At 41.0% G+C, this 12,238-nt stretch overlaps 1 protein-coding gene and 1 long non-coding RNA gene across 3 annotated transcripts in view; one reads left to right on the top strand and one right to left on the bottom strand.

Annotated features, from left to right (window-relative positions):
* gstcd (glutathione S-transferase, C-terminal domain containing) overlaps positions 1-12,238 on the top strand; it is a 269,292-nt gene that overhangs the window by 31,186 nt on the left and 225,868 nt on the right. The window lies entirely within an intron of this gene.
* LOC117526200 overlaps positions 10,347-12,238 on the bottom strand; it is a 28,760-nt gene continuing 26,868 nt past the window's right edge. Inside the window, exon 4 of the long non-coding RNA XR_004565228.1 lies at positions 10,347-10,357. This is a non-coding gene — a long non-coding RNA (uncharacterized LOC117526200). The remainder of the gene's footprint in view (positions 10,358-12,238) is intronic.

Here is a 12,238-nt window from a genome sequence, read left to right as displayed (position 1 = left end):
TGGTTTTCTGAAGTGTTCCTGAGCCCATGCGGTAAGATCCTTTACACAGTGATGTCAGTTTTTAATGCAGTGCCATCTGAGGGATCAAAGGTCACAGGCATTCAGTGTTGGTTTTCGGCCTTGCTGCTTACGTGTAGAAAATTCTCCAGATTCTCTGAATCTTCTGATTATATTATGGACTGTAGATGATGGAATCCATAAATTCCTTGCAATTGAACGTTGAGAAACATTGTTCTTAAACTGTTGGACTATTTTTTCATGCAGTTGTTTACATAGTGGTGATCCTCACCTCATCTTTGCTTGTGAACGTCTGAGCCTTTTGGGGATGCTCCTTTTATACCCAATCATGGCACTCATAATTAGTGTCCTCAGTCCCCAAATGCTTATTGAGGGTTGTTAGAAGGAAAGGTGATGTAACACAGTGGTAAACATTCCACTGTCCCAGCTTTTTTGAAAGGTGTTGCAGGCATTCATTTCAAAATGAGCAAATATTTGCACAAAAACAATAAAGTTTATCAGTTTGAACATTAAATATCTTGCCTTTGGGGTGTATTCAATTGAATATAGGTTGAAGAGGATTTGCAAATCATTGTATTCTGTTTTTATTTACTTTTCACATAACATCCCAACTTTATTGGAATTTGGGTTGTACGTATATGTGTGTAATACGAATTGACACACTTCTGACTTTGGAAAATTACCGCATTGGCCTGAATAGAAGTCGACCCTGATTATAAGACGAACCCCCATTTTCAAGACGTTGTTTTGGAAAAATACTTTCTGAAGACCTATTTTTATTTTAAAAGACTACTCATAAAGGCACAGAGTACAAAAACAGTGGTTCAAGAGTGCAAATTACCCTCATTACCCCATCCCCGTAGAGACGGTGCCTGCTCCCAGACTACCAATAACCAGCAAAAATCTATTTAAGCATAAAAATTCAAAAAGAAAAAATAATATAGCACCTTCAACTGCACCACAGACTAAAACAGTTAAATGTGGTCTATTAAACATTAGGTCTCTCTCTTCTAAGTCCCTGTTGGTAAATGATATAATAATTGATCAACATATTGATTTATTCTGCCTAACAGAAACCTGGTTACAGCAGGATGAATATGTTAGTTTAAATGAGTCAACACCCCCGAGTCACACTAACTGTCAGAATGCTCGTAGCACGGGCCGGGGCGGTGGATTAGCAGCAATCTTCCATTCCAGCTTATTAATTAATCAAAAACCCAGACAGAGCTTTAATTCATTTGAAAGCTTGTCTCTTAGTCTTGTCCATCCAAATTGGAAGTCCCAAAAACCAGTTTTATTTGTTATTATCTATCGTCCACCTGGTCGTTACTGTGAGTTTCTCTGTGAATTTTCAGACCTTTTGTCTGACTTAGTGCTTAGCTCAGATAAGATAATTATAGTGGGCGATTTTAACATCCACACAGATGCTGAGAATGACAGCCTTAACACTGCATTTAATCTATTATTAGACTCTATTGGCTTTGCTCAAAAAGTAAATGAGTCCACCCACCACTTTAATCATATCTTAGATCTTGTTCTGACTTATGGTATGGAAATAGAAGACTTAACAGTATTCCCTGAAAACTCCCTTCTGTCTGATCATTTTTTAATAACATTTACATTTACTCTGATGGACTACCCAGCAGTAGGGAATAAGTTTCATTACACTAGAAGTCTTTCAGAAAGCGCTGTAACTAGGTTTAAGGATATGATTCCTTCTTTATGTTCTCTAATGCCATATAACAACACAGTGCAGAGTAGCTCCCTAAACTCTGTAAGGGAGATAGAGTATCTCGTCAATAGTTTTACATCCTCATTGAAGACAGCTTTGGATGCTGTAGCTCCTCTGAAAAAGAGAGCTTTAAATCAGAAGTGTCTGACTCCATGGTATAACTCTCAAACTCGTAGCTTAAAGCAGATAACCCGTAAGTTGGAGAGGAAATGGCGTCTCACTAATTTAGAAGATCTTCACTTAGCCTGGAAAAAGAGTCTGTTGCTCTATAAAAAAGCCCTCCGTAAAGCTAGGACATCTTTCTACTCATCACTAATTGAAGAAAATAAGAACAACCCCAGGTTTCTTTTCAGCACTGTAGCCAGGCTGACAAAGAGTCAGAGCTCTATTGAGCTGAGTATTCCATTAACTTTAACTAGTAATGAGTTCATGACTTTCTTTGCTAACAAAATTTTAACTATTAGAGAAAAAATTACTCATAACCATCCCAAAGACGTATCGTTATCTTTGGCTGCTTTCAGTGATGCCGGTATTTGGTTAGACTCTTTCTCTCCGATTGTTCTGTCTGAGTTATTTTCATTAGTTACTTCATCCAAACCATCAACATGTTTATTAGACCCCATTCCTACCAGGCTGCTCAAGGAAGCCCTACCATTATTTAATGCTTCGATCTTAAATATGATCAATCTATCTTTGTTAGTTGGCTATGTACCACAGGCTTTTAAGGTGGCAGTAATTAAACCATTACTTAAAAAGCCATCACTTGACCCAGCTATCTTAGCTAATTATAGGCCAATCTCCAACCTTCCTTTTCTCTCAAAAATTCTTGAAAGGGTAGTTGTAAAACAGCTAACTGATCATCTGCAGAGGAATGGTCTATTTGAAGAGTTTCAGTCAGGTTTTAGAATTCATCATAGTACAGAAACAGCATTAGTGAAGGTTACAAATGATCTTCTTATGGCCTCGGACAGTGGACTCATCTCTGTGCTTGTTCTGTTAGACCTCAGTGCTGCTTTTGATACTGTTGACCATAAAATTTTATTACAGAGATTAGAGCATGCCATAGGTATTAAAGGCACTGCGCTGCGGTGGTTTGAATCATATTTGTCTAATAGATTACAATTTGTTCATGTAAATGGGGAATCTTCTTCACAGACTAAAGTTAATTATGGAGTTCCACAAGGTTCTGTGCTAGGACCAATTTTATTCACTTTATATATGCTTCCCTTAGGCAGTATTATTAGACGGTATTGCTTAAATTTTCATTGTTACGCAGATGATACCCAGCTTTATCTATCCATGAAGCCAGACGACACACACCAATTAGCTAAACTGCAGGATTGTCTTACAGACATAAAGACATGGATGACCTCTAATTTCCTGCTTTTAAACTCAGATAAAACTGAAGTTATTGTACTTGGCCCCACAAATCTTAGAAACATGGTGTCTAACCAGATCCTTACTGTGGATGGCATTACCCTGACCTCTAGTAATACTGTGAGAAATCTTGGAGTCATTTTTGATCAGGATATGTCATTCAAAGCGCATATTAAACAAATATGTAGGACTGCTTTTTTGCATTTACGCAATATCTCTAAAATCAGAAAGGTCTTGTCTCAGAGTGATGCTGAAAAACTAATTCATGCATTTATTTCCTCTAGGCTGGACTATTGTAATTCATTATTATCAGGTTGTCCTAAAAGTTCCCTAAAAAGCCTTCAGTTAATTCAAAATGCTGCAGCTAGAGTGCTGACGGGAACTAGAAGGAGAGAGCATATCTCACCCATATTGGCCTCTCTTCATTGGCTTCCTGTTAATTCTAGAATAGAATTTAAAATTCTTCTTTACTTATAAGGTTTTGAATTATCAGGTCCCATCTTATCTTAGGGACCTCGTAGTACCATATCACCCCAATAGAGCGCTTCGCTCTCAGACTGCAGGCTTACTTGTAGTTCCTAGGGTTTGTAAGAGTAGAATGGGAGGCAGAGCCTTCAGCTTTCAGGCTCCTCTCCTGTGGAACCAGCTCCCAATTCAGATCAGGGAGACAGACACCCTCTCTACTTTTAAGATTAGGCTTAAAACTTTCCTTTTTGCTAAAGCTTATAGTTAGGGCTGGATCAGGTGACCCTGAACCATCCCTTAGTTATGCTGCTATAGACGTAGACTGCTGGGGGGTTCCCATGATGCACTGTTTCTTTCTCTTTTTGCTCTGTATGCACCACTCTGCATTTAATCATTAGTGATCGATCTCTGCTCCCCTCCACAGCATGTCTTTTTCCTGGTTCTCTCCCTCAGCCCCAACCAGTCCCAGCAGAAGACTGCCCCTCCCTGAGCCTGGTTCTGCTGGAGGTTTCTTCCTGTTAAAAGGGAGTTTTTCCTTCCCACTGTAGCCAAGTGCTTGCTCACAGGGGGTCGTTTTGACCGTTGGGGTTTTACATCATTATTGTATGGCCTTGCCTTACAATATAAAGCGCCTTGGGGCAACTGTTTGTTGTGATTTGGCGCTATATAAAAAAAAAATTGAAATTGAATTGAAATTAACCTACCATGGCTGCTGAGATCATCATGTTAGTCAATCAGTTACGCACAAATGGGACTTTGTGCAAATGCAGGAATTTTTAAATCAGCAAAGCTCCAAAAGCTATTCATTGATTTCTGTGAAGGATTGAGGAAAACAACTCACTCATTCATCTTCAACCGCTTACTCCAATTAAGGGTCAAGGGGGGCTGGAGCCTATCCCAGCAGTCATAGGGCATGAGGCGGGGTACACCCTGAACAGGACGCCAGTCTGTCGCAGGGCCACATATAGACAAACGAACACATTCACATTCGAACGCACACCTACAGACAATTTAAAGTTTCCAATCCACCTAACCTGCACATCTTTGGATGAGGGAGGAAGCCGGAGCATCTGGAGGGAACCCACGCAAACACAGGGAGAACACGCAATCTCCACACAGAAAGGTGGGAATTGATCCCATGACATTCTTGCTGTGAGGCAACAGTGCTAACCACTAATCCACCATGCTGCCCAGGAAAACAACTACGGAGGTTTTAAACATAACTTTTATGATGCCCAGAAACGGACAGAAAAATCTCAACAAATAGAATGAGGTCTTCATATCCCATCATTGGGTGCTTGGACCTGAGTGATGAGTTGTGACGTAGTGTGTTACAGTTGCTTGTCACTGTTGTACGGATGATCAAAATGAATGCCGCGTACTCTTTTGCATGTATATGACTTGTCGAAGTGTTGTCTGTGATAATAAGATGACGCTGTATTTGTTCAGGTGTGTTTTCTAGGGCAGGAACTTCTCTTATATTCAGGGCAATGCAGTGTTTCACTGCTATTTTCAGTGTGCAGTTTCCAGAAAGACCCTGGTGAAATTATAGAAGTCTGTCAGTATTATACAAATTATAAAAATGCCCTAACTTTATAAAAAAAAATGAATGACACAAGTATGGAAATGAGACTGTAGCTCACGATCAATTGCGTTAGTGAGAATGTTGAGAATGTGAGAATGAGGAAAATATATGGCTGTATGCTTAAAAAAAATACTTTAACAGTGAGTTTTCTTGCTTGCTCACAAGGCCAGGGAAATAACTTGTTGGGCCTAGGTCTGCTACTTTTATACTGATAATCCAAAATAAGGTATGTGAAAAGACTACACACAGAGATTTATGTCAAATAACTTTTTTTTTTTTTGTAAATTTCTTACCTTGATATTTGACCATAATGTTGAACATTGATCCTGATCCCAGTCATTATTTGCCAGCTAACTTCTCCTGGTTTGTGTCTATCCTCGCAATTCTACGAATTCTAGAATTGCTGGATCTGGAATCTTGATCCAGAACTAGATAATCCGGTTGCATCATGTGATTTTCAGCTTCCGGCTCCAAACAAAAAAGGCGCACTGTCATTAACATTGAGAACTGCACTGAGATGTTCTGATCAGGCTGCACTTACACCGTTGCACATGGACAACAGCATTAACATTGCAACATAAAACTCTTTGTATATTGTGCCTAAAACTCTCCTGGATATATTAACTGGGTTTTTAGACATTGTTACTGTGTTTGTTTTATGTAAAAATGTCAGATGCTCAGGTTGTTTCTCCATTATTTTCAATGGGAGTTGATGCGAGCTGTGATCGCTTCCTGTTCATGTCGTTCAGGGAGAAAGTGAAGTTTGCACTTGAACGTCCTGTTTATTGTAAAAAATATTTTTTATTAACAAACAGACATGTATATTTTACCTGTGCATAATAAAATATGTAAAGTAAAAGAAAAAAACAGTTTTATTAAGTGTTCTGACCATAGAACCAGACGATTGCGGTTAACGGAGGTGGAGGCGGAGAACGGAGGGAGGGAGGTTTACGCACAATGTAAACACAAACTCAACTTAAACTGTAAATCCTTAAAAGGATCCAACAGACGTAACTTTAATTGTAAACTTGGAGGTCTTTGGACCCGGAAACAGATTTATAACGTGATACGTTACGTCAGCGCTTAACAACCGGATACGATGGAGAGGGAAAGAAATGTAGAATTTTCAAATATAACATCCTTGGTGAGGTTCAGAGGTGAAAGTAAAGGAACAAGCAGTGAAGATCTGAGTTCATGATCACAGATCAGGTTGAAGGCTCAGTGATCAGACCAATAATCAGCAATCAGGAGAAAAGAAAATGTAAAGGGAGTACTGTAGGACCTTGGGGTAGGTATGCACTCTCTGAGTGCCCTTCTTTTTTTGGCTTTGCACCCTTACTGTGCTTGCTAAGCATTTGTCTTTTAAAGCACCTGTTTAGTGTACAGATGGTGAACTCATGGAGCTGTCACCCAGTGTCCCTTTACAGCACCGATATAAGGTTTGGGGACTCTTAAGTGGTTGTTACTTAACGTTATCCCTGTAATTTTGTGCCTTCCTTTTCTGCCAGTTGTGCTTTGAAGAGTTTAGCTCCAAGTTAATGTTTTGGCTTCTTTGTCTTTGTCTTCTTTGTCTTTCTAATGCTCCTTAGAAAGAAAGAGGTATTCAGTCACACAAAGATAAGAATAAGATTTTCTGGGTGCATAATTCTGCTCTCACAAAACTCAACTGCAGTATCTTTCAGCAAAGACAAACGAGAAGAGTAGTGCTTTTTCTTAACATGAGACAGTGTTTTACAATCCTTGGCATATTATATTTTCTTTTCCGGCACATTCCCATTGGGTGCCATTTCTACTTCTATTAGTGTAGATAATATACAGTACTAGTTAAAAGTTTAGAGACACTTTCCCCTTTCAGTTGAATGGAAAAGTGTCTCCAGACTTTTGACTGGTAGTTTAAGTTCAGCACATCCTTCTTCCAGGTGTTATAAATTAAGTTCGATTCTGAACAAAGTAAATTTTGATAGCTGGTATATAGTAACAACTGCTGGGATAGGCTCCAGTGCCCCGCGACTCTTGATTGGACTAAGCAGTTGAAGATGAGTGGTATATAGTAACACCAGTAGCAGAAAACCATGTAAGTCCACAAACAAAACTGTAATAAGTCTTCACCATACTCTTACTGTAATGCAGGATGCAGGTTGCCCAGTTGTAGCTGGAACACAAAAGCAGATGGATTCACAGACAGGGAGGCTGAGAGGATTCCAGATTTGAGCGTGAATGTTGATGCACTAACACACAAACAGTGAGGTGAACACAATAATGCACTGACAAGGACTGGCAGAAAACAGGAGTGACGTGTTAGAAATGACAAAATGCAAGGCAGATGTGTGATTGCAAACATAGAAGCAGCTGTGTGATCAGCTGATTAAGAAGCAAGTGCAGAGACAGTAAGACAGAGTGACATGCCATGCACACTCAAAACAACATGAATAAAGAAAAGTACAGAGCCACTGCCAAATTAATCAAAAGAAACCTCAGGTCAGTATAGGACACATGACGATAAAACTGTGATTGTAACGCACATTGTTATATGGCTACGATGTTACGCGCTTCCTGATTGTCTGATATTTTCCCATATCAGACCACTTACCATGTTACAAACCAGAAAGCTAATAAAACGATTATAAAAACCAAGTTGGACATGAACATATTCCATAAATATCCAGACAGCATCAGAAAAATCCCGCAGTTTGACGACTGGACCATCTGTTAGCAAGTTCTTCATGGAGGTGAAGCAAACAGGTCTGACTACGAGCCCAAAACCTTTAGCAGCTTTCATATTTGGGTGATACCATGAGTTCTCATGTTTATATGTATAATAGCCATATAATAAACAAATTATTAACCTCGCTGACTCGGTCTGTAGGGGAATATCAGACCTCAGTGCTTTTTGCACAGCCCTTGCTAAGACGTACTGTCAGGCCGATATTTTCCCATACAGGCCTCGCACTCAGTTAATGAACCTTTAATATCCCCCCGAATGGCTAGAAAACCCATGAATCCTAACCAGCACCGATAGTCACAGGCAAGATCCAAATAGTCTTACTAGCTTACTGTATAGTAGGCAAAAAGTAGTACATCTCAATCTTTAGGGTTTACGATTACTGCATAGGCATTTAGTAGCTGTTGCATGCTACCTGGATGATCTCTTCCCTCATAGTGTGCAAATGGACTACAAGTCACAGTCCCATGAGGTAGCTGGAGCCTGTTAACTGGAGAAGAAGAAGAACGTATTGGGAAAATTTAAATAAGATAATGGACATTCATGAAATGGGGCCATGGCATTGTACAAATATACACCAGGAACTAGGAAAAAAAATACTGATGCAAAATTTGATATTTTTGCAACATATGTGGATATGCTCATATGCCTCATCTGTAAACCCTTGGGTTGAAGGAGAGGAAAGATGGTGGTGAGGTACTATGTCTGAATTGTGTCCCTAGTACTTGTTTTCTTCTAGTCGGTACTACAGTAGTGGTTGAGTAGTAGGTTCCTCATTGACATTAGTACATACTGCACATTTAGATGTAGGGAAACTCTTTTCTAGCTGTCTTATGTCTTTGGCTACATCTTATGATTATTTTGATAAATCTCTTGATTATTTTTGTGGTTCCTAGACAAATTATTTGCTCGTGTCATAAAGGTTTTGTTGAGCATTTAAAAAAAAAAAAAAGTCAATTTAGGTATTTCAAACTAATTGTTGATAACGATGTGATATGAAGTGTCAGGAAGAGAGGAAGGGAGGGAGCAATAAAAGTTAGGAAGAGGCAGAGTGAGCTGAACGTTCAGGCTCGGTTGTGTCTCCAATGTGCCTTGCTGCAGATAAAATTTCCTTATGCACGGACGTGTGCAAATTACAGTTTTCATGACAGGCTGCAGTCAGACATTAACACTAAGAGGCATGCACACGTACACAGTGGCTGTCGTTCTTTTTGTGCCCGGAGGGATTAAACGGATGTGTGCTTGTCGCCACCTTCGTGTCTGCAGTGCAGCTGTTGCGTTACTTTGGATGATGTTCCTCTGCGTTCATGTTCTTGTATGCGTTTGTGTACTTCCTGAGGCAATTCCACAGAGACTGAGTGGTTTGCCGTCACACAGGGTGATATATGATCCATCACCGCTGCTAACCAGAAGGGCCCAGTGTCTCCTCGCTTAACGGTCCAGAATATGGATGGCACATGAACTCTCTTTTATCACTTCTTTCCAATCAACCAGTTTGTGAAATGAGGTGTAGAGGCACAGTGCATTACCCAGGTTAAAACAAATGGGTAGCTCTTACACAAGACTTACACGGTAATATTGCAGTTTCAGCTGACAAAATGATGGCAATATATGCGCCTGTGTAATCTGTGGTAATGTCATCTTTATGACTGCAAAGCTCACTATGCAATAATGATCTTTGTGTGAATGTCATCAGCAATGCTGTGGGAGGATTTGGTTAAGAGCTAGTTTAACAGCGAAATAGATCAGCAGGAGATTAAGGATGTTTTTAGGTTTTTTGTGTGTGTGTTCATTTCTTGTGAATGAAGATAAGATAAGATAAGAAAAGCCTTTATTCATCCCTCAATGGGGAAATTTCAGTGTCACATCGCAGCATAGAACAGTAGGAATAGAAGGGCATGCAACAAAACAACAAGCATCTCTCAAGCATCCCAGATGTTCAAAGATGTATTTGCTATATATATATTCCACAGTGGATTAATGGACTGCATTTCTTATAGCACATTTTACACTGATGCCTCACATCCACCCATTCACACAAACACTTGCACACCAGTGCTGCCATGCAAGGTGCTCAACTGCACACCAGGAGCAATTTAGGGCTTAAGGACCCTGCCCAAGGCCCCTGATTTCCCAGGTTGATGGGGGTGCCGAAGAAGTCTCAAGTCACATCACCAGCCTGAATGATTACTGCCCGGTGGCCCTCACTCCGGTAATCATGAAGTGCTTTGAGAGACTGGTTCTTCAGCACATCAAGGACCACCTCCCCCCAGACCTCGACCCTCACCAGTTTGCATACAGGGCAAACAGATCCACAGAGGACGCCATCGCCGTAGCTCTCCACTTTGCTCTAAACCACCTGGAGCAGCCGCAGAGCTACGTCCGAATGCTCTGTGTGGATTATAGTTCTGCCTTCAACACAATAATCCCGGACAGACTCACCACAAAACTGGACACTCTCAGCTTCCACCCTCTCACATGTGCCTGGATTAAAGACGTTCTTTCCAACCGTCCCCAGACTGTGAGACTCGGCCCCCACCTCTCCTCCACCTGCACGCTGAGCATCGGCTCACCACAGGGCTGCGTGCTGAGCCCCCTCCTCTACTGCCTCTACACCTACGACTGCAGACCGGCCCACAAGAACAACCTTATTGTCAAGTTTGCAGACGATACCACAGTGGTCGGTCTCATCTCTGGAGGTGATGAGGCTGCCTACAGAGAGGAGATCCGGCAGCTGACAGCCTGGTGCTCAGAGAACAACCTCGCTCTGAACACTAGGAAGACCAGAGAGATCATCATTGACTTCAGGAAACACTGCACCGACCCTGCTCCCTTTCTCATCAACGGCGAGCGTGTGGAAAGGGTCCACACCTTCAGGTATCTCGGCGTTCTCATCTCAGACTGCATCTCGTGGTCCAACAACATCTCCTCTATCTTCAAGAAGGCTCAGCAGCGGCTACACTTCCTGAGAGTCCTCAGGAAGTACAACCTCAACACCGACCTGCTGCTGGCCTTCTACCGCTCATCCATTGAGAGCCTGCTGACATACTGCATCACAGTATGGTTTGGCAGCTCCACCGCTGTTGTCAGGGAGAGAATGCAGAGGGTTGTTAAGGCAGCACAGAAGATCATCGGCCACCCTTTCCCCTCCCTGTTGGACATTTACACCTCCCGCTGCCTCAGCAGAGCCAAAGCGATCTCCAAAGACTTTCACCCTGGCTTTGCCCTGATGCCCTCAGGGAGGCGCTACAGGCTCACAAGGACAAAAACAAACAGACTGAAAAACAATTTCTTCCCCAAAGCGATATCCACATTGAACTCTAGCATGCACTGATCCTCCTCGTGCAATCCTAACCATGTGCAATAACCCAATCATCCATGGACAATATACATTTCTGTGCAATATATTTATATCCTAGCTGCACCTTGCACTAGTGTCAATTGTACGTATATATATTTTTTCTTACATTGTTGAATTTTTCCTGTATTTGATACATACTCTTGCACTATTTTTATCTCTTTTTTTTTTTGCACTATTTTTATTTTTATTCTATTTTATTGCACTGCAACTGAATGGCTCTAATCTCGTTGTACCAATGTATAATGACAATAAAAGGCATTCTGATTCTGATTCTGATTTGAACTGACGATCCTCTGGTCTCAAGACCAGCACTTTGTTGGTCAAGATTTAATATGATGTTTCACTGGTAGAGTTTAGAGATGTCTTTTTTTTTTTTTAAGTTGTTTATTATTATTGGTCCTGTGATTTGAGTGTCTTCCAGGACTGATCCATAGTTTTAAAATATATTTGAAGTCACCTCCGTACTTTGCCCTCTTCTTTCTTTCTTTTTTTGGCTTCATTTGTTTCCCCTATTGAAAAAAATTCCAACCAGTGTGGTAGCAGCCAGCCCAGCTTTGTGCTGGTCTGAGTCCTGGACCAGAAAAGGAAGGGGGTTTTGTATCAGGAAGGACACCTGACTGGACTCTTTTGGTCAAAACCTTAAACGAAGAGTTTTCGGCATTTTTGTATTTTGTCATAGTGCACAACATATTCATAAACATCTGTTGAAAATTACAGTACAACTGATTTTGCATGTGTTTTACTTGGTCATACCACTGTCTACCACCACGTGCAAAGCAAAGTGCAAGTGTCATTGGTAGTCTACAATTAGCACAGCTGTTGGTTTGATGTCAAGTGCCCAAGGTCTTGGCATCGCAAGTCTGCTTGTGTTGTGGGTACTGGACTTGAGTGTACCACAGTAAAGGGGATATTAAATCTGAATCCTGAAAACAGACAAAGGAGGAGATACATAGATACATAGGAGCCAGAGCCAGCCTT

The sequence above is a fragment of the Thalassophryne amazonica genome, chromosome 15 (assembly GCF_902500255.1).
Source record: "Thalassophryne amazonica chromosome 15, fThaAma1.1, whole genome shotgun sequence".
NCBI classification, from domain to species: Eukaryota; Metazoa; Chordata; class Actinopteri; order Batrachoidiformes; family Batrachoididae; genus Thalassophryne; species Thalassophryne amazonica.
Note: the sequence above shows the minus strand (reverse complement) of the source record. Positions and strands in the feature narration are given on the sequence as shown.